At 46.8% G+C, this 19,277-nt stretch overlaps 1 long non-coding RNA gene across 1 annotated transcript in view; it reads right to left on the minus strand.

Annotated features, from left to right (window-relative positions):
* LOC102148137 (uncharacterized) overlaps window positions 1–19,277 on the minus strand; it is a 42,393-nt gene that overhangs the window by 21,557 nt on the left and 1,559 nt on the right. The window contains exon 2 of the long non-coding RNA XR_001378291.3: window positions 11,336–11,453. This is a non-coding gene — a long non-coding RNA (uncharacterized lncRNA). The remainder of the gene's footprint in view (window positions 1–11,335; window positions 11,454–19,277) is intronic.

The raw sequence follows: 19,277 nt of genomic DNA on the forward strand, positions 1-19,277 counted from the left end.
CAAGATCCGTCATTTACCTATGAGCTCATGTTTTTAAGCCTGAAATGAGTTTTCCTTGTCTATAAAATGGCGATGATAATAGCGATCTCATGGAGTAGTGTTGAGAATTAAATAATACACTCATGTTGCCTAATAAAGTGCCAGACATACACTAGGTGCTTCATAAATGGCACTTTCAACAAACCAAAAAGATGAATTCTCCAGTGATGATCTGCCTTCAGGACTTCAAGAATCTCAATATGCTGTTTTTGGTTTCCAAATCTTTGTTCCAAAAGAAGTCTCCTTTTTTTTTTTTTTTTTTTAAGCTCAGGGCCAATCTTTTTTTTACTTTTTTTTAATTTGAGTTCATAATAGTTTACATCATTGTGAGATTTCAGTTGTACACTATTTCTTGTCTGTCACCACATAGGTGCTCCCCTTCACCCCCTGTGCCCACCCCCCACCCCCCTTCCCCTGGTAACCACTAAACTGTTGTCTTTGCCCATGTGCTTGTTTATATTCCACATATGAATGAAATCATCTGGTGTTTGTCTTTCTCAGTCTGGCTTATTTCGTTAAGCATAATTCCCTCCAGGTCTATCCATGTTGCTACAAATGGGATGATTTTATCTTTTTTTATGACTGAGTAGTATTCCATTGTGTATATATACCACATCTTCTTTATCCAATCATTGGTCGATGGGCACGTGGATAGTTTCCATGTCTAGGCTATTGTGAATAATGCTGTGATGAACAAAGGGGTGCATATGTTACTTCGGATTGTTGATTTCAAGTTGTTTGGTTTCCAAATCTTTGTTCCAACAGAAGTCTCCTTTTTTTTTTTTTTTTTTTTTTTTTTAGCTTTTAAACAAGCACATGGGCAAAGACAACAGTTTAGTGGTTACCAGGGGAAGGGGGGTGGGGGGTGGGCACAGGGGGTGAAGGGGACCACTTATGTGGTGACAGACAAGAAATAGTGTACAACTGAAATCTCACAATGATGTAAACTATTATGAACTCAAATTTTAAAAAAAGTTGTTAGATACCCAGTAGTGGGATGGGGGGGTCATATAGTAGTTCTATTTTTAGTTTTTTGAGGAATCTCCACACTGTTTTCCACAGCGGCTGCACCAGTTTGCATTCCCACCAGCAGTGATGAGGGCTCCCTTTTCTCCACACCCTGTCCAATATCTGCTATTTTTAGTCTTAGTGATTACAGCCATTTTAACAGGCGTAAGGTGGTATCTCAGCGTAGTTTTGATTTGCATTTCCCTGATGATTAGTGATGTTGAACATCTTTTCATGTGTTTGTTGGCCATCTGTATATCTTCTTTGGAAAAATGTCTGTTCCTATCCTCTGCCCATTTTTTGATTGGGTTGTTTGGGTTTTTTTTTTGCTGTTGTTCAGTTGTGTGAGAAGAACTCTCCATTTTGTGACTGCCAACTTTAACTTCAAGGAGGGCACCAGAGCCATCAGACCTTCCTGAAAGCTTGATGACTGGGTTTGTTGTAGGGTCCTGCCACGGTTAACCCTAGACTCAGGCAGGTGTGTGGAGGCCCTCCATTCTGGGGAGGGCCCACCCTTCTTCCTTTCATGGGCCTTGTCTTGTTGGAGAGCCAAATAAAAGGCTCTGCCCACTCAGATTCAAAAATCTATTCATTAATGGGATGCAATTCACATTACGTGCCACTAACTACCTAGGAAGGCAGTAAAAATTAACAAGCAACTACAGCTTAATTGTTTGATAATGACAGGGAGTTCCAAAGTGCCCTCTTGAGTAATAAAATTAACATTTAAGCTAGTCCAGTTAAAGAACCTTCCCTTAAAGATAACTCTTCACTATTAACATGGCTTATTTATTTATTTTCTCTTTGGGCAGCTCCAAAATATCACAAATATGTACTGAACTTTGAGAATCTGCCCAACGTTCCAGGACAGTGACCTGAGTGTCTGCAGAATTTCAGGTGAACTACAGAGGGCCCCTGCCACACACACACACACACACACACAATGAAATCAGATTGCTCTACCTGTACTTAAGCAAGGGTACAGCAGTTTCTCAGAAGCCAGTGCATCTCCCTAATGGGAGACGGGGCCTGGGGGAAGCTGCCAAAACACTGCACAGGGTAGGGTCCTATAAAATCTCAGAAATCGGGGCCAGCCCTGTGGCATAGTGGTTAAGTTTGTGCACTCCACTTCAGCAGCCTGGGGTTCATAGGTTTGGATCCCAGGCATGGACCTAGACACTGCTCATCAGCCATGCTATGGTGGCATCACACATACAAAATAGAGGAATACTGGCACAGATGTTAGCTCAGCGACAATCTTACCTAAATAAATAAATAAATGAAAATTAAAAATCTCAGAAATGAAATTATTGCTTTAACATCATTCTTTTACATTTGAGCTTATACCATTATTCTAAGGTCCTCTCTGGGCTTTTGTTTAAGGGAATGCAGTGGTTTTTAAATATGCCTGTAAAAAGTAAAGTCTAATTTCCTTTCCTTTGAACGTGGGGAGGATTTAGTGATTCTCTTCTAATAAATAAAATGTGACAGAAGGGACCTTGTGTGACTTCCAGAACTAGGTTCTAAAACAGATTCAGCTTCCACCTGGGTCTCTCTTGAGATGCTTGCCCTTGGAATCCAACCACCATGCTGTGAGGAAGCCCAAGCACATGGAGAAGCCACAGTTGGGTGTCCTGGCCAATAGACCCAGCTGGGCCCCCAGCCACCAACACCATCAGCTGCCAGACTTGTACGTAAAGGAGAATTTAGATGGTTCCAGCACCCAGCCTTTGACCCACCCCAACTGAGGCCCCAGACAGGGTAGAACAGACACAAGTCGTGTTCCCTGTGCTTTGAATTCCTGACCCACAGAAACTATGAGAGATAGTAAACGATAATCATTATTTTAAGCCACGAAATTTGGGGATAAGCTGTTACACAGTAATAGATAACTCCTACAGGAAATTTTACAGACATTGGGCTTCCCGGATCTTGAACCAAAACCACAAGGCCAGAAAGCCTCATCCACCCAGGACAGAGGGGAATGCAGAGGGAGGAGGGCTCAGCTGTGCCTGACCACTGCCCCAGCCACCCGCCTTCCAGCATGCCCATCACTCTGCTAAGTGACAGACCCGAAAAGAAGCTCTTTAGCCCTGAGCGAATTTAAGGTTGAAGAGTTTGTTTATAATTCACAGAGATAGGACTAAGCACAGTTTATCCACCTGGGATGTTTACTTTCCCCAAAGAGCTAAGGATTGGCATTGATAACCCCTTGAAAGTGGCCTTTCAGACAGTCCCATCATGCTGTGGCTCATTTCACACATGCTTGGGAGAGAGGAAAAGCCAACAAAGAGGAAATGGCTGTGTTCTGGGACATGTCATGCCCACCCCTCCATGCTCGGCCCCAACTCCACACCCCATGTCCACTGTCTCTCACACCAGCACTGTTATCTTCCCAGGCCAGGCCAGCTGTCTTCTCATTCATTCATTCATTCCATACGTCTTGAGCACTTACCGCATCAGGGAAAACAGACATTAATCAACTAATCATACAAATAAAGAATTTCACTTGTCCTGAGCACTAGGAAAGAGAAGTACAGGATCCTCTGGGGAGCTGGGGACATTTCAGCTGAGCCCTAAAAAATTAGAGAATTAGTGAGGCAGACAGAGGTGGGGTGTGGGCATGGGGAGAGCATCCCAAACAAAGGTCCACACAATAGGAAGAAACTGTGTGGCAGGTGGGGATCGGTCAGGATGCCAGGAGTGGAGAAAGCAAGAAAGAGAGCACCCCCAAAGAATCTGAGGAGGAAGGGAGCAAACGGGATCATGTGGGGCCATACAGTAAGATTTCGTCTGTCCTCTAAGAACAACAGGCAGCTACAAAAGTGTTTAAAGCAGGAGAGTGACAGGGTCAAATTTAGTCTGCTAAATCATTTCAGTCCTCTAATCCCATCTCCCGTCTGTGTGTACACCTCTAATATAACCCAGATCACATCATATGATAGCTAGCTGCTTAGGTATCTTTCTCCCCCCCGGGGCTGATGACCTCATGAGAACAGACATAAAGTCCTAATCATATCTGTAACTCCCTCAGGCTCCCTACTGCTTTTGGGATCAAGTGCAAACTCCTTCTGTGGTCTGCAAGGCCTTGCACCTTCTGTCCCTTACCCACCTCTCCAGAATCCTCTTGAGTCGCCTCCTCTGCTCTCCAGTCATTAGTCATGGCCCAGCCACACCGGAAGATATGTCACTTCCTCGAGGGTCTTTCAAGACGCCCTGGCTAGGAGAGCACAACTGCTAAATATTCTCTGAGCAACCAGTGCTTCCCCATCAGAGCACCCACCAGGATTTATACCACTACTTACATACATTCTTTAATTTAATATCTGTCAACTTCATGAAAGCAGAGAACTTGTCTGCCTTGGTCACCATCATGTCCCCAGTCCCTGGCACTGTGATGCTCACATTTGGCATTCCACAAAGAGTTGTTAGAATGACAGAATGAATGAGCGAGGACATATGAATGGGTAAATGAATGGACAGATTAGTGCACGACCCCAGTGGCCACCCAGGCCAATTCAACAGCTGATGTTGGACACCTCTTTCTGGTCGCCCTCCAGGCCCATCAATGACATAACCTCTTTGCTGGCCTCACTGACACGCCCCTGGAAGAAATCAATGTTAGCGATGGCTTTATGGAATAAATGGAAAGTAGAAACAGGTGGAGAATGCCAGGAAGGCATTTCTGGCAATCTCTGAATAGTTATTATCTTAATCCTTCTGCCAAGCAAGAGGAGGAAAGCTGGCAAACACCCATGCTTAGTTAACGAGTCCTTGTAAATGTTGACGTGTATGGGACATTGGCTGCATTCATGAGCTCCCCAAGTGCAGGGCATTTCAAAGCCTTTCAGAGGAACTAATAGGATCAAAAACAGTCCTTTAGGTCAATGCTTCTCAAACTATCTCTGATAAAAGGCCAAGTTTATTTTTATTTTCAATCTATCACAGATCAATACTTCATGCAATACAGAAATGATACACTTGGATAAGGCAGCAATGTCAAACTGCTATAAAAGTTTTTAAATGCTCACTTCCAATTTCTGCACTCGCTTCATCACGGATAACAAATATTTTGTAGACCCACTCCCATCTGCAGGCCACACTTTGAGTAGCACTGAGTCAGGTCAGTACTTGTAACCTCACCACCTCATTCCTCAGCCGTGGCAGACATTGTTAATTGATCATCACACATTTCCCCAGCAAGCCCATGTTTGCCTCTAAAATCTTTCTCATCCCAGTGTTCAAGACAGCCATCACCATGTAAGCAATCAGGGATACCACGAGAAATTAAACTTATTTACCATCCCTACTCTACATGGTCCACAGATTGGCCATCTGTCATATTTATGCCCAGGATAGGGAAATGTCTACATTTTTGTTTCCAGCCTAATGAAAAGTTCATGGAAAACAGCCATCTCATCAAAGGAAACCCCTCCTGTTCACTCAATTCATTAACGATCTTTCTGCAGCTTGAGAAGCCCTCAATTCATACATACTAAGAGAAGATGTAGAAATCTGTACCACATACAGAAACTTCTGATGTGTTCTCAGATGTAAACTGTAGGGATCGCATTTGGGAACCTGAATTCTGGCCCTTCCTTGCCTTGGCTCTTTCTTCCCTCAAATTCTCCATTCCTATGACTCACCTGCTTTTATTTCAAGTTGTCCCAAGGGCTCATTCACAGGGGTTGTTTTCACTTCTCATTACCCTCTTTGTCACAACAGTGAGGTTTTCATTCTTCCCACGTTCGATCTTTTCCCAAACAAGATTAAAATCCCTCCGCCCTTCTTGGGCAACCATCAAGCTATAACCCAACCTCCAGTCAGTGAGAGGCAAAGAAGAAGAAGCCACAAGGGGAGAGAACTGATGCGTTGTCTCTGTGCTTCAGATCTGAAGCTCACTCTAGAGAAAGACAAGCTCCCCTTTGAACCTTTTCACTCAACTCGCCTATAAATCTCCCTTTGAAATGTTTTTTGCAACTTCCTCTTGGTCCCGCAAACCATGGAATCACAGACTGTTAGAGCTAGAACGGGCCTCAAAGAGCATCTGCCAACCCAAAGCTCTCCTTTGACTAGGGGAGGAAACAATGAGGGTTGTCTGAGCAGTCAGAAGACCCCAGCCCCCTCACTAACCAACTGGATGACCTCAGAAGAGCCAGTTCACCTCTCTGAGACCATTTCCAAGAAAAACAGATAAGATCCCTAAAACGGGGTGATTGTGACCCGCTCACAGGGCTAATTGAGAATTAAATGAGATAATGTGAACAAAAATGCTTTGAAAATAAAAGCACCATATGAATCTCAGGATTTTAACTGTTTTTCTCATAGCATCACAGTAAACTAGAGGCCAATGTCAAAGTGGAAACACTGGGGGTAGAAAGGGGAATGAATGATACAGTACACCTTTGACACTGCCTTCTTTTGGTTTTTTCTTTTTTTTTTTTTTTTGCAGGGAAAGATTCGCCCTGAGCTAACATCTGTTGCCAATCTTCCGTTTTCTTCTTTTTCTCCCCAAAGCCTCACTGCATAGTTGTATATCCTAGTTGTAAGTCATTCCAGTTCTTCTATGTGGACTGCCACCACAGCATAGCAAATGACAGACGGGTGGTATGGTTCCATGACTTGGAAGCGAACCTGGGCCGCTGAAGCAGTGAGCACCAAACTTTAACCACTGGGCCATCAGGGTTACTACCTGGGAGCTGGAATGAATTTAATGAAAATAATCAGGGGATAGGAGCCCATTCGTGGTCCACAAGAGCTGACAGCAGCTTGATGTCATGATGGTGGTCATGAAAAGAAAAAGTGGACAGATTCAAAAATATTTATGATGTAAAACCATCAGGGCTAGCTGATGGATTGGCTGTAGGAAGACAGAGGGAGAGGGCTTGTTCAGGGTGATGTTTCCAGCCTATTTAACTGGACGGTGGTGTGGTTCAATGAGATAAGAAACACCAGAGGAGACCCAGGTAGGTGGAGCACAGGTGGGCGATCTGAGGCTCAATTTTGAACATATTGAGTCTGAGGCGCCTTTGACACATCCAAGCAGAAATGTCAAATAAGACAGTGGAGCTGAGGGGCTGTGTGTGCTTCAAGACACAGAATGTCAAGTATATCCATGTAGGTGGGAATCGAGGTCATTGTCTAGGATGAGATCACCCAGGGAAAGAATACAGGGTGGGAAAAGAAGTGGGCCTAGGATGAGTCTTGAGGGACCATAATATTTAATGGCAGAGGAGGAACAAAGGGAGACCAGAGAGACAGCAGGAAAAGCAGACTAGTGTTTTTATCCAAGGGGAGAGCATCATTCAAGAAAGAAGAAATGGCCAGTGGCATCAAGCGCTGATAAGGCTTTATTTAAGATAAAAGCTGAAAAATACCCTTTAGATTAGCAATGGAGGTCAGCAGTCCCTTTCCTGAAAGAGTTCAAACTCCAGGTCCTTTCCAAACACAGGGTCTTTCCTGTTTCTTCCCCTATTACCATCCAAGGTTCGAAATGGACCTCAAACCTCTGGGAAAACCAATCCTCCTCCGGGTTCTGAACACTATGGCTCTTTCAACATGACAGTTTGGGGCTTCAGCTAAGCCTATAACTTTCTGGAGGCCCCGCTCCACCCTACAGACTAAGAAATCCAAAAACTGAGATTGGTTTCTTCTAGATCACAGATGGCAAATATACAGCATGCCTGTTAACACCCACCACACCTTGGTCTACAACAGACATCACTAATTGATGAGAAGTCCTCACCTAAAAACATGTCTCTGGGGTCACTATCTCCACCTCTCATGTTCCAGGATGGCTATACAGCCCAGAACTGTGGATCCCCTGCCCATTTTATTGTCCCCTGTTACCCATCCTCCCCTGAGGAGGTAAGACAACAGAGGAGACAGAGACGAGCCACATTCCACGCCACACCACGTCTCTTTGTCCCTGGCTGCCAGCTGCACATAGCGCCTGGCCAGACTGTTGCATCTGTTCCCAATATTGATGCAATTCGCAGTAATTTGCTTTGGAAACCAAAGCCTGGGGATTGTGGGCTTTTTCTGAAAAGCAGGCCCTGCTCCACTGGAGAAGGGGAATGACTCAGCTCACATCAGAGTTGTGTTTGTTTGGCTTGTTCTGTTGGACACAAACACCCACCAGGTCCTGCCCAGCACGGACGATGCACATGCCTCCTCGCCAGTCTGATTTGGGAGGATAAAAAGCTCAACAAAGGAGCAGATGATCGAGAGGCTGATTTGCAGTCTGCACAGTTTATATTTAGCCATCTCGTGACTGGGTTGCTGGCTCTGTGTGGCAAGTGCCCTTGGGAAATTCAATCCTGGGGGACGTAGAGGTGGGACAGACCTGGGAGAGGGTAAGGAGGCTTTAGGTCACAGGAAGGTGAGTCAACCAAATCTGTCGAATAAGCAATCAGCTGGAGACAGTATTTTGGACACTCACTTGTAGAAACATGGAAGAAAATATAAAAATATGGAAGAGGGGGCATTTTTCTTAATAATCTGTAAATTGCCTAGCACACAGGTATGCGAAGTGCCTCCTCCTTCCCTTCACGCCTACCCTCAAGAAGCCTGGCAGCGGGTGGGGACTCAGGAAACCTGAATTCTAGTCCTAGCCTGCCATCAGCTAGAAGCGATTTCCCTGCTCTGTAAAATGAAAGAGCTGGAGAGGGGGATCCCTAAGATGCCGTGGTTCCACTCGTGATGAGATAAAGAGAGGCAACCTACAGGATGTACCATGGGGGGGTGGATGGGGAGTCATAATGGAACCTTCTGCAATCATTAAAAATTGTGGTGCCGATGCCACCCAACAAAAAATGAACTTCCATGAAAATGGAGCTCAAAATCAAAATAATCTTGAGGAAAAAAATAACGCTGCTAATCTATATTAATTGAGACCGAAGGTATTTCTAAGGTCTCGCTAAGTGAGTAGGGCAGCAGCCGCATGAAGCAGCCGTTCATTGTCAGTCAGGCTTCGTGGGATGGGAGAGAGTGACCACCGAAGACAGGAGGGGTTTCCGCAAGGTTCTCTGAGAGGAAGGAGAATCCAAGGGGAGCCTCACTCACCCCTGCTGACCCGTCCCACTCCAGATTTGGAGATTAAGTTGTCTGGGAATGCAAATCCCAGAAAGTGATGCAGCCAGAGAAAGGAGGGTTTTATATAAGATTTTCGTTGCCTGTTTGGGTTTTTGTTTTTTGTCTCTGTGATGCTTAGCAGCTGAGTACATAGAGGGGGAACACAACGCACCACCTTCCCCCAGCCCACAGCAGCAGGGGGAGCGTAGATGGGGGGCACAGGTCCTAAGGGACCCAGTCCCATGGGGGACCCTCTTAGAACAAGACTGCGGCTTTCGACAGAAGCTCCACCTCTTGGTGGGGCCCAGCCTCCTACAGATAGTGTTGTCTGGGCATAAATCCTCTCATTCTAGAATGACAAGGCAGAAAAGGGCCTTACAGATCATCCCTCACTCCCAGAGCAGTCCTAGTTCCGTGCAGTTCTCAAGCTGGCAGCCTCCGGAGCTAGTTCACTAAGGCTCTGGGTTCAGGATAATGGAGGGTTTGATCTGAGTTTCAGGGAGAGACTGGCTTCTCGCAAATATTCACCCAGTCTCCCGCATCAGATGCAGACACCTCAGCCCCGTCAAAGGCAACGAGGATTCTAACTGTCCCGGCGAGGTCTGAAAGAGCCAAGAGTCTCTCCCACTGCTTATGAAAACTGCACCTGTAGCTCTTCACTCCTCTGTGTACAAGTACACTCATCTGCTAAAACGAAAGGGGGGATGTCAGAAAAACAAAACTCTCTCGTGGGAAAGCACCCCCCAAATGAGAAATTACACAAGGAGGCCTCCACCAGGCCAGTTCTCCAGTCTCAACTATCTTCACCACTTGGATTCGCTGAATCAGAATGGACTTTTCACATCATGTCATCATTTTATGAAGAAGCAATTTAGGCCCAGAGGAGTTGTGTTTCTTAAGCAAAGTCACACAGCACCCCAGGAACCAAGACTGGGGTCCTCTGGCTCCTATGCACATTTTGAAAGACTCTTAAAGGTTAAATTCCAATCCACGACCCCATTCCTTTGTTTTATGGACAATAGGAACCTACCCCTCCCCACCGAAAGCCCCTTTTTAAAATTTCCCTTCTTGCACTATCTGTGGCAATCAATAGTGCACAGAACGGAATCATCATTGTAAGTACACTTCGTGTATCCCAATCAAGACACGGCGAGTTTGGGGTTCGGAACTTGACCTGTCCCACAGCGGTGCAAACCCCGGCAGCCTGGCTGCGCCTTCCCTGGGGGCCTCGCTTGCCTTCCTCCCGGGCTTGAGGCCTCTGCCTTGACGTGCCTGCCCCCTAGTGGCAGCAAATTTTACTGCAGTCACATTCATCTGCAGACAAACGAAAGAGAAATCCGGTGAAAAGAGACAAAGCGGGCCAGGTTATGATGAAGACGTTTTTTGACCTCACACACAAATACCGGACTAACTAGACGTTAGGCCACAGCAGTTTTGAACCTGCGGAGAGATGAGGCCAGAGTACCGAGGATCCTGGGTTGAAACTAGATTATGTAACTGACTCAAGGGCTAGTGGGACTAGCGGGCTCTGAGAATCTGGCATGGGCAGGAACAGAAGGACCTCAAATAGCAAAAGAGGGAGCATGGGCATGTGTGTGCTCCCAGCAAACACGGGCATGAGTGAATTCAGTCCTGCGCCCCCCACTTTGCACAAGCTGTCCCGCTGTTCAGACCACTGGTCCCCATACTTGCTTAGCTAAGTCCTGCTCCCCCCGCCGCTCTCAGCTCAGAGCTGCCCTGGCCTCCGCAGACGAGGTGAGCCCTCGGCCTATGCTCTCAGGGCACCGGGAACTTTCCCTTCATAAGACCATTCACAGACCCTAATTCTGTGTTTCTCTAATTATTTTCCTGCCCGCGCTAAAGGGTAAGTTCCATCAGGGCTGGTGCTGCGGCTGCCTTGTTGACTATTGACTCTGCACCCCAAAACAGTGACTAGCATATAGGAGGCCCTCAATACCTCTCAGCAGAATTAATGAAGCCAAAAGAGTTGGTTGAATGACTGAATTACTCTTTTTTACAGAATAAACAACCAGATCTCGTCTCAATGGAGAAAGCAGGCAAAGTGCATCTTGGCGCTTCAGGGCTGGGCAGCGCCGACAGTGGGATTTGTGTTTTTCTTGCCATGTCTCAGGATCCCTCCTAAAAGGGATCCCAACAAAAGGCACAAAATCTTCTGAAGGTGGAGACCTCCCCAAATATCACCCCAAATGCTCACCGTCGCCCTTGGGACATGTCTCTGGGCAGGTATCTTCGCCACAATTACACTTCTTGGTGTCTTCACCACAATTACGCTTCTTGACCATCAGCGTCCGTAGGCTCAGCTTTCATCCCTGCTGTGGTAGGAAAATCTGCCTGAGGACTGAAGGACAAGCAGGTGAGAGGCTGCTGACCTTCTGGGCTGCCTGTCTGTGTGACCTCAAATGGCGCCTCTCTGCCCCGGGTTTCCGTTGACCCATTTGTAAAATAAGGATCTTGGGGTATGTAACATGAAAGTTACTGATTTTCAGGTCTCAGAAAGCCCAACTTAAGCTGCCTTAAGAGGGGTAAAAAAGGAGATATAGATTGCTCATGAAACTGAAAAGTCATAGATTGAAGCTTGACTCAACCCAGGCTATCAAGGAACGTCCTCAGAGCCTGGTTTCTCTTTTCCATCCTTCTGCTCTGCTCCCTTCTGTGTTGGTCCCCCCGTGGGCAGGTGCCTTCTCTATGGGGGTCTCCAGCAGCTCCAGGCTTTTATCCCCACAGCAGAAAAATAGAGGGCGTTTCTCTCAGTAGTATCAGACAGAAGTCCCAGGTCTGCCCCACTGGTGCCTTTGGACCTCATGCTCATCCACGAGCCAGTCCCTGCAGTCAGGCGGAGTTCTGGGCTGCACGTGGATCAACATGGCCAGAGGCCAGGCACCCTAGAGGGTGATTAAGGAAGCACCTCAGAATGTGGGGGAGTGGTTGCTAGATGCGCAAAAACAAAAATGGCCCTGCAGAGGAAGTGATCTGGAAGGACTCTTCCAGCTTTGCACACCCTCACGGGACTCTGATTTGATGCTGGGGAAACAGAAGGGAGAATAGAGCTACAGACATGCTCTAGAGTTAGCCCAACCCCAGACCCTTTCAAACAACCCAAATGCCAAATAGGACCCCCTCACCCATCCTGAAGGGAGAGAAGGGGTGTCATGAGCTGCCCTGATGTTGTGATGTTGACCCTCCAGAAGGCAAGGGACATCAAATGAATGGCATTTTGATAATGCCACTAAAATGGAACATTTCTATTTCCCCAAAAAGATGGACACTGCCAGTCAGATTCATAAAAAAAAAAAAAAAAAAGATTGTATTAAACTTTCCCTTTCACTGCTTCTTTATATCTCTTGTTGAAATGGAGCAGGGAGCAGGATGCAGGTTGCCATGGTGACGGCTGAATTTTAAATAACAGGGCTCAGGAGCTCTGGCTGCTGGCTGCACCGCCCCAGGCAGGAAACCGTGGGGGAAGAAGAGAGGCAAAGTGAGAAGAGGAAGAGAGCTGCTGGGCTCATCCCAGGACACTGTAACTTCTCCAACTTGTTCTTACGCTGAGGATAAGGCCCCAAAATCACAGACTCCCACTGTGTCCAAAAATGAGAGAATGTGAAGCCCAAATGCATAAGCAGAGGACCTGGAAGTCACTCTGTCCATCCCTTACCGGATTCTCTCTTCTGACAGATGGATTTCTCCAACACTTACATCCCTTCCCGTGGACAACGGGCCCAGCCCTCGAAAGTTTTAGCCGGGCCACTGGAAATTTGACCCTAAGAGGAATGTTCAGAGACCCTGCAAGCCAAGAGCCCACAGGATTTTTAAGTGAAAGAGGAATTTGAGGTTAAGAGCCCAGTAACTGTCAACTCCCACAGCCCTGGCCACAAATTCCAGTTCTGCTCTTTTTTTCTAGATCCATCTAAGAATGAAATGGAGAGATTCAGGAAGTGGTGGGTTCCCCATGACTGGACATACTCAAGCCCGCATAGGCCACCCAGCAGCTGACTGACAGGAATGCTTGGGAACAGTTCCAGGCATCAGAGAGGTGGGGCCCTGCTGAGGGAGGCCTGGAGAAGCGACACACCGAGGCCTTCGCCCAGAACTATTCTAAACTCCAGACCAGGAACAGGGAAACTAGAGGCTGGAAGAACCGGCACCCCGGAAGCACGGAAATCTGCTCTGACACCCGACCACATGTGGGGACTGGCTCTGACAGGGGATGGTCTCGTCTCTGTGCCTCTCTCAGCTAGCCCTGCCCCTTGTCTCCTTTGTGTGTTTGTCAGGGAATGGCTTTTAGAAGTTAAATAATAATAAACACAAAGATTGTTGCTTTAGTAGCAGGCTTACTAAAGCTGAATGAGTCTGACGTTTCCCCCAGAAGCCCCGTGAGCAGAGGCCCCAGGAGAAAGGGGCAGGAGCTCAGGAGATGGGGCCCCTGGGCCTGGGACCTGCACCTCCATAACCTGCCCCACCCTGGTCCTGTGCCCCAGGCCTGAGGATCCAGCAGCTTGGGCCTCGGGTTCCCCATCAACATTCCCCAGACAGATCGGGCTGAGCAGGGGAGAAGAGAAACAGAAATGGCAGAATCAGGAGGGGGAAGCGACCCCACAGTTGTACCACCAGGCCACCCTCCCGTGCCTTCCTGAACAGAGGCAAGAACTCAGAGGTCCTCAGCCTTGAGAGGAGCAGAAGGCAGCCGCCCGGCACTGGCCTTGGCCTATCATTGGTGCTGCCCGAGACCTGCTGGCCTCTCTTTCCAACGGCAAGCTTAGCCCCAAACCACCACTTCCAGCCCCAAAAAGTCAGCCCTGCCCACCCTGCACATGCACGCGCCCACACACACACACACACACACACACACACACGCACACACGCATGCACCTAGAGCAGAGGGCAGGAGCAGCCTGGAGCCTCAGAAAGAGTGCCCAGGGATCCATACACACTAGGCTTGTACACACGTGAAACTACTCCTGGTGGATGCCGAGAATCCATCAACAGAAAGGGACCAGAAGACCAGAGGGTAGGGGACAGAAGGGAGACTTCTTTTCCACCACACGCCTTTTTGTAGAATTTCTCCCCCATGCATATATTGCCTTTTCAAAAAGTAAATTCTGTTCCTCTTTCTAGAACACATCTGTTGAATGCGTCCTTTGTCCTGGCCACTTGAAGTCAGGAAAACTAAGTTCTAGTTCTGTTCTGCCACTAACATTGAAGTAGTGTGATGCCAGCCTGGGACTCAAGCATCCTCGGCCCCAGTTCGTGGGGCTGTAAATTGGGGTTGAGGAAACCTGCTCTACCCTCCTCGCAGGCACTTTGGGAGTTTGATGAGATCCAACAGTAGCAACAATGATAGTAGTTAAATGTATTAAGTGCTTGTCATGCACTGGGCACAGCACTATAATCTCAATCCTAAAGCAATCCTATAAGATAGCAGCCAGCAGAAGCCTCATTTTAAGAGACGAGAAAAGTAATTTGCTCAAGGTCATGCAATTACATATCCGGCCTTCTGACTCCGGGGCCAACACTTTTACCCAATAAATGCCACGTGTCAGTTTGACATTAGTATTCATGATTCTAGAGGCAGCTTCCTGTCCCAGGAGGCTTGGGTGAGTGATCAGATTGCCTCCACCTGTTTGCCCCAATAGTGGCATCTGCTTTTACTTCAGACAGTTCAATGAGGGGATAGAACCTACAGATAGGGATATAAGCAAATCCCAAAGTGGGATCCCATTCTAGATGTTAGGATTCATTTCGTGGCAGAGACCAGGGTAGTGGACCTGCTTCTAACGGCAAGAAGCCCCACCTGAGGCCCCTGTCCACACAACTAGCTTATTACTGCCCCACCCCCACTGTCGCCATGGTAACGAGGGACCTAGGATGCCAGTCGTCAATTGCTGTTCCTGATTTAAAGAGCCTTCCTAATGCACGCTTCCTCTTCATTCTCCTCTCTCCTGAGCACTTCACAGCCGTCTACCATATCTCCCAACTGGCAGTCCTGCAGCCCCCTCCTTGACCACCACCAGGGACAAGCAGCTCACTACCCACCAGGCCCAAACCATTCTCAAACCACCTTTAATTGCTTGCAAAGTCTTCCTGCTATTGCCCCGAAATCTGCCTCCACATTCTGTCTAACTCTAGTTCCACTGCTTCCCTCGGGGGTCTCATATCACACCTCCCCCTGGCAGCCCTTCCAATAATTAGCGATGGTCCTCATCTTCTGCCTGGGACTTCTCTAGGCCAGTGGTTTGCAAACTTGAGCGTGCATCAGATGTGAGGATCTTGCTAAACCACTGAGTGCTGGGCCCACCCACAGAGTTTCTGATTCAGTAGGCCTGGGGTGGGCTCAGAAATTTACACCTTGAAGAGGCACCGCCACTGCTGTGGCTTGGGGATCCACTGTGAGAACCACTGCTTCTCATAACCACTCCTCAGACCTTTGAAAACTCCTTCTGTGTGTGAGTTCCCAGGCTTCTTTACCATTCTAGTCTCTCTCCTTGGGACCTGCTCCAGGTTGCCAATATGGCACCCAGAACTAGACAAGAAACCTTAAGTAGACATTTTGGGTTACAAGAAAGAAAGAGTCCCTCAGGTTACCTCAAGTAATAGGAGGTGTTTGTCGTGGACTTCAGACAAAGAGAAACCTCAAGTTTACGGCCAGCCCGCCTGGACCTCAGGCTGATGAGGCCTCTTGGGAAGAGCAGAGATGGCAGTGTAGCTGGATCTCTACCCAGAGGAAGAGATCTTGCCAGTCTCTTAGCAGCAGAGTGACATCTACCCTCAGCGCTCTCTGCCTCTTCTTACCCTATTTCTGCTGCCACCGACCAATTCCTTTATTCCCTCTCTCCTCGTAGATATCTCTATCTCTTAGCTTCTGCTTCCTCATTTTGCTTCTGTTTTCTTTGTTCCTTATGTCCCCTCTTGACCTTTACAACAGCATGGCCTGTCTCCACGAATATTTCAGCCTCTGGGCCTGCCACCAATGGCCAGATTTGCCCTTTTTTTTCTAGTTCAAATTCCCAAAAGAGAGAATCGGAGTGGGCAAGCTTGTTCCAATTTGGGTAAAGCTCTTCAAAGCAGCCTATAGCTTGGCAGCCTTGGCTCGTAAAAGGTTGGACCACATGATTTAAGCAAAGGCTGGCCCCTCAGAAGGAGATCATGGGAGTAGCCTGCCATCCATTGGCTACCAATAGATTTAATCTTGCATGCCAACTCCATTTGAAAACTACTGGCTGCCTTAAAGACTGTGTTGAGAAGGATTCAGAGGCTACATCTGAACTCAATGGAGTATGATGAATTAGTATTATCTGTCATGGGCAACCAAGCAAGAAGCCTCTGGCTGCATGCCCGTCCCTTGCCATCCTAGTGTGAGAGTGTGTGGTCTGATGAAGGCAAACACGGAGGAGGCATCAACTTCCTCATTCTGAGTCTTCTGCTTCTCTTTATGGGTACTAAGATTATATTTGCTTGTTTAGACAGCTGGATCACGCTATGGCTTCACCTTGAACTTCAGCCACACAAAACCCTTAAGCCTTTTTCATACCTGCTGTTAAGTCACATTTTGCCCATTCTGTATTGTGCAAAAAAAAGGGAAGAAAAGGAACCAGTTAAATTTTACATTTTTCCCTAATAAAGTTCACCTTGTTTAATTTAGCCTGTCACTCCAGCCTGTTGAGATCTTCTTACTTTGAATGATGTCTTTTTCTGGCCTGTTTGATAAATTGCTCAAACTGGGTCTGCAGGCCTCTGTCCATGAAATGGAAGTTAAATGTCTATGTCATCTTCTTTACAGGATTGACACAGATAAATTTAGATTATTTGCTTCCATGGACCAACTATGCACCATTTGGGGGACAGTAGCCCAACAATTTCATGAAATTTTTTTAGCCTCCCAGGTACACGTGTGTATTTGTCCATTGTGTCCACAGTGAGGCCCATCAAAGATACTCAGACTATTCGACAGAAGCAGCTCCTTTCCTTGAATAATAGTTACCGTTCACTGAACAACCATCCTGGGTGGAGGATGCTTTACCACATAATTTCTAACCCTGCCAACAACTTTAAGAGGGGGTTTTTGTTATCTTTCTTTTAGGGATGGACAAGTGTGGCATAAAGGGTTTCATTACTTTCCAAGATCACACAGCTAGTCTGTGGTCGGGCCGCATCGCAGTCCCAACCTGCCTGATCCCAAATCTTGTGTTTCTTCTGCTGTGCCACCCGGCTTCTCCCTGTGCATGACTCTGAATGACAGAAAAACTTGCTAAAGGCAGAAACTAGGGGCTTATGAATATAGTCACCCATGGATCACGTTTTTAAAAAGCACACCTATATTAGGTCTTAACAAGTATGATATATCCGTACTTTGGAATATTACACAGTTACTAAAAAAGAATGAGGTAGATTGACATATAGTCATACGAAAGACATCCAAGATGTTAAGTATGTCTATTCTGATCCTATTTTTTTAACACTACGTTAACATTTGTAAGTAGGAGGTAGAAAATTATGGGAGACTTTCAGTTTCTAAACTTTTCCATTTTGATTGAATTTTTACATTTAGATACTACTTTTGGAATCAAAAAAGAAATTAGGAAAATAAAGTGTTAAAATCATCAGTTACCCTTCCCTTCAATTCCTGAATTTCATGCATCTGCATGATGCATAAAGATTTGAGCCTCCTGTGTCTCCAGGACCAACAAGAAGAAATGCATTGCCTCACATAAGAAGATTTGAGGTAGGATAGGATTTGGGTGGGTTAATTCCACAGTTAACTGAATTATGCACCTATTCTAGAAACATTCACAGCAGACTTCTCACATCCTATTAGTCAGAATTGTATCACATGCCCCTGCTAATTCAACCACTGGTAAAGGGGATGAGGTCCTTAAGCCAGGAATGAACAATTGATTTGCTCCTTGGGACTGGAGAGGCCAGCCCCCTTTGAGGCACATGGCATGCCTTCTCTCTGAAGAATATTGGGGTTCTATTAACAAGGAAAAAGAGAGGAAGGGCTCATAGGTACAGAACCAATGGTGTTACAACTATTCCCTAAGTTAATGATGACACTATGCTCCTCTTATGAGTCTTCTCACCCAGTAATTGTATGTCCCTCCCCCGTCCACCCCCACCCCTACCCCTGTGTATTCACAGAAGCCCATTGTTCTGAGCCAGGTGTACTGGGTTTATAGACTATTTCAATTGTTAAAGTGTCAGCTAAAGTGCTTCTGCTTTTGTTACTTTACTTATGCTGACAGGGATGTTCATAAATGCCTCTGGGATGCGCCGTGGGAAATGTCACCATAAAGATGATTGAAACACACTGATTAAAATCTACTAAAGATCCAAAGCCACGGTCCAGTTGATTTCAGACACTGAGAATTCTGAAAGCAAGCAAGCAAGCAAATGATTTTCAGTGGTGGTAATATATGGCTCAGTTTAGCAGGATATACAGTGTTTGACAAGAAGGATTAAGCTGAATAGATTTTAGAGGAGAAATTTAAAGACAGACAGAGCTGTCTCGGATGTTTTGAGATACAGCTTTCTACGGGTAGGGTTCAGTGTGCTCCGCCACTCCTCTGAGAAACTGGAAGAAGCTACCACCCTTCATGGTTCAGCCTTTTGTCCGTTTGGGAAGTCATCAAGACAAAAGGCTCCAGCCCCTACAAACTTGAGGAATCTCTGAGAGGGGATCAGTGATTTTTCTGGTAGACGAGATGGCCAAAATAGGCTGCCGGGGAGAGAGAAGGAGGAGGAGGAACCACGTCCCCAGCCCCATCAAAGCTGGACCTTGAATTCACCACGATCTTCATTTCTTCCCCCATCCATCACCACTCCCTTGTCCCCTAAAACGCCCTTTTCTTTGACTTGCCCCTTGTGCTAGATACCTTCGTCTGCCCCTCCTGAAGCACTCTCCACTCTTCTCCATCCCCCTGCTCTGTGCCCCCAGAGGCTGACCTGGAGGGATAGATCAACGGGTTCCTGGCCCTCTGACTTCCAGTTGGGTTTGGCACAGGAATGAGATCAGTGGGAAGGGGTAGAGAGAACTTAGAGAGTGAGGTTGAGGTATTTATTTTTCTGAGGTCCCCAAGGACTGGCTACATGTGGAAGTCTCAGCTCAAGTAAGGCAGCCCTCTCCACAGTCCGCTCTATCTCCC

The sequence above is a fragment of the Equus caballus genome, chromosome 14 (assembly GCF_041296265.1).
Source record: "Equus caballus isolate H_3958 breed thoroughbred chromosome 14, TB-T2T, whole genome shotgun sequence".
NCBI classification, from domain to species: domain Eukaryota; kingdom Metazoa; phylum Chordata; class Mammalia; order Perissodactyla; family Equidae; genus Equus; species Equus caballus.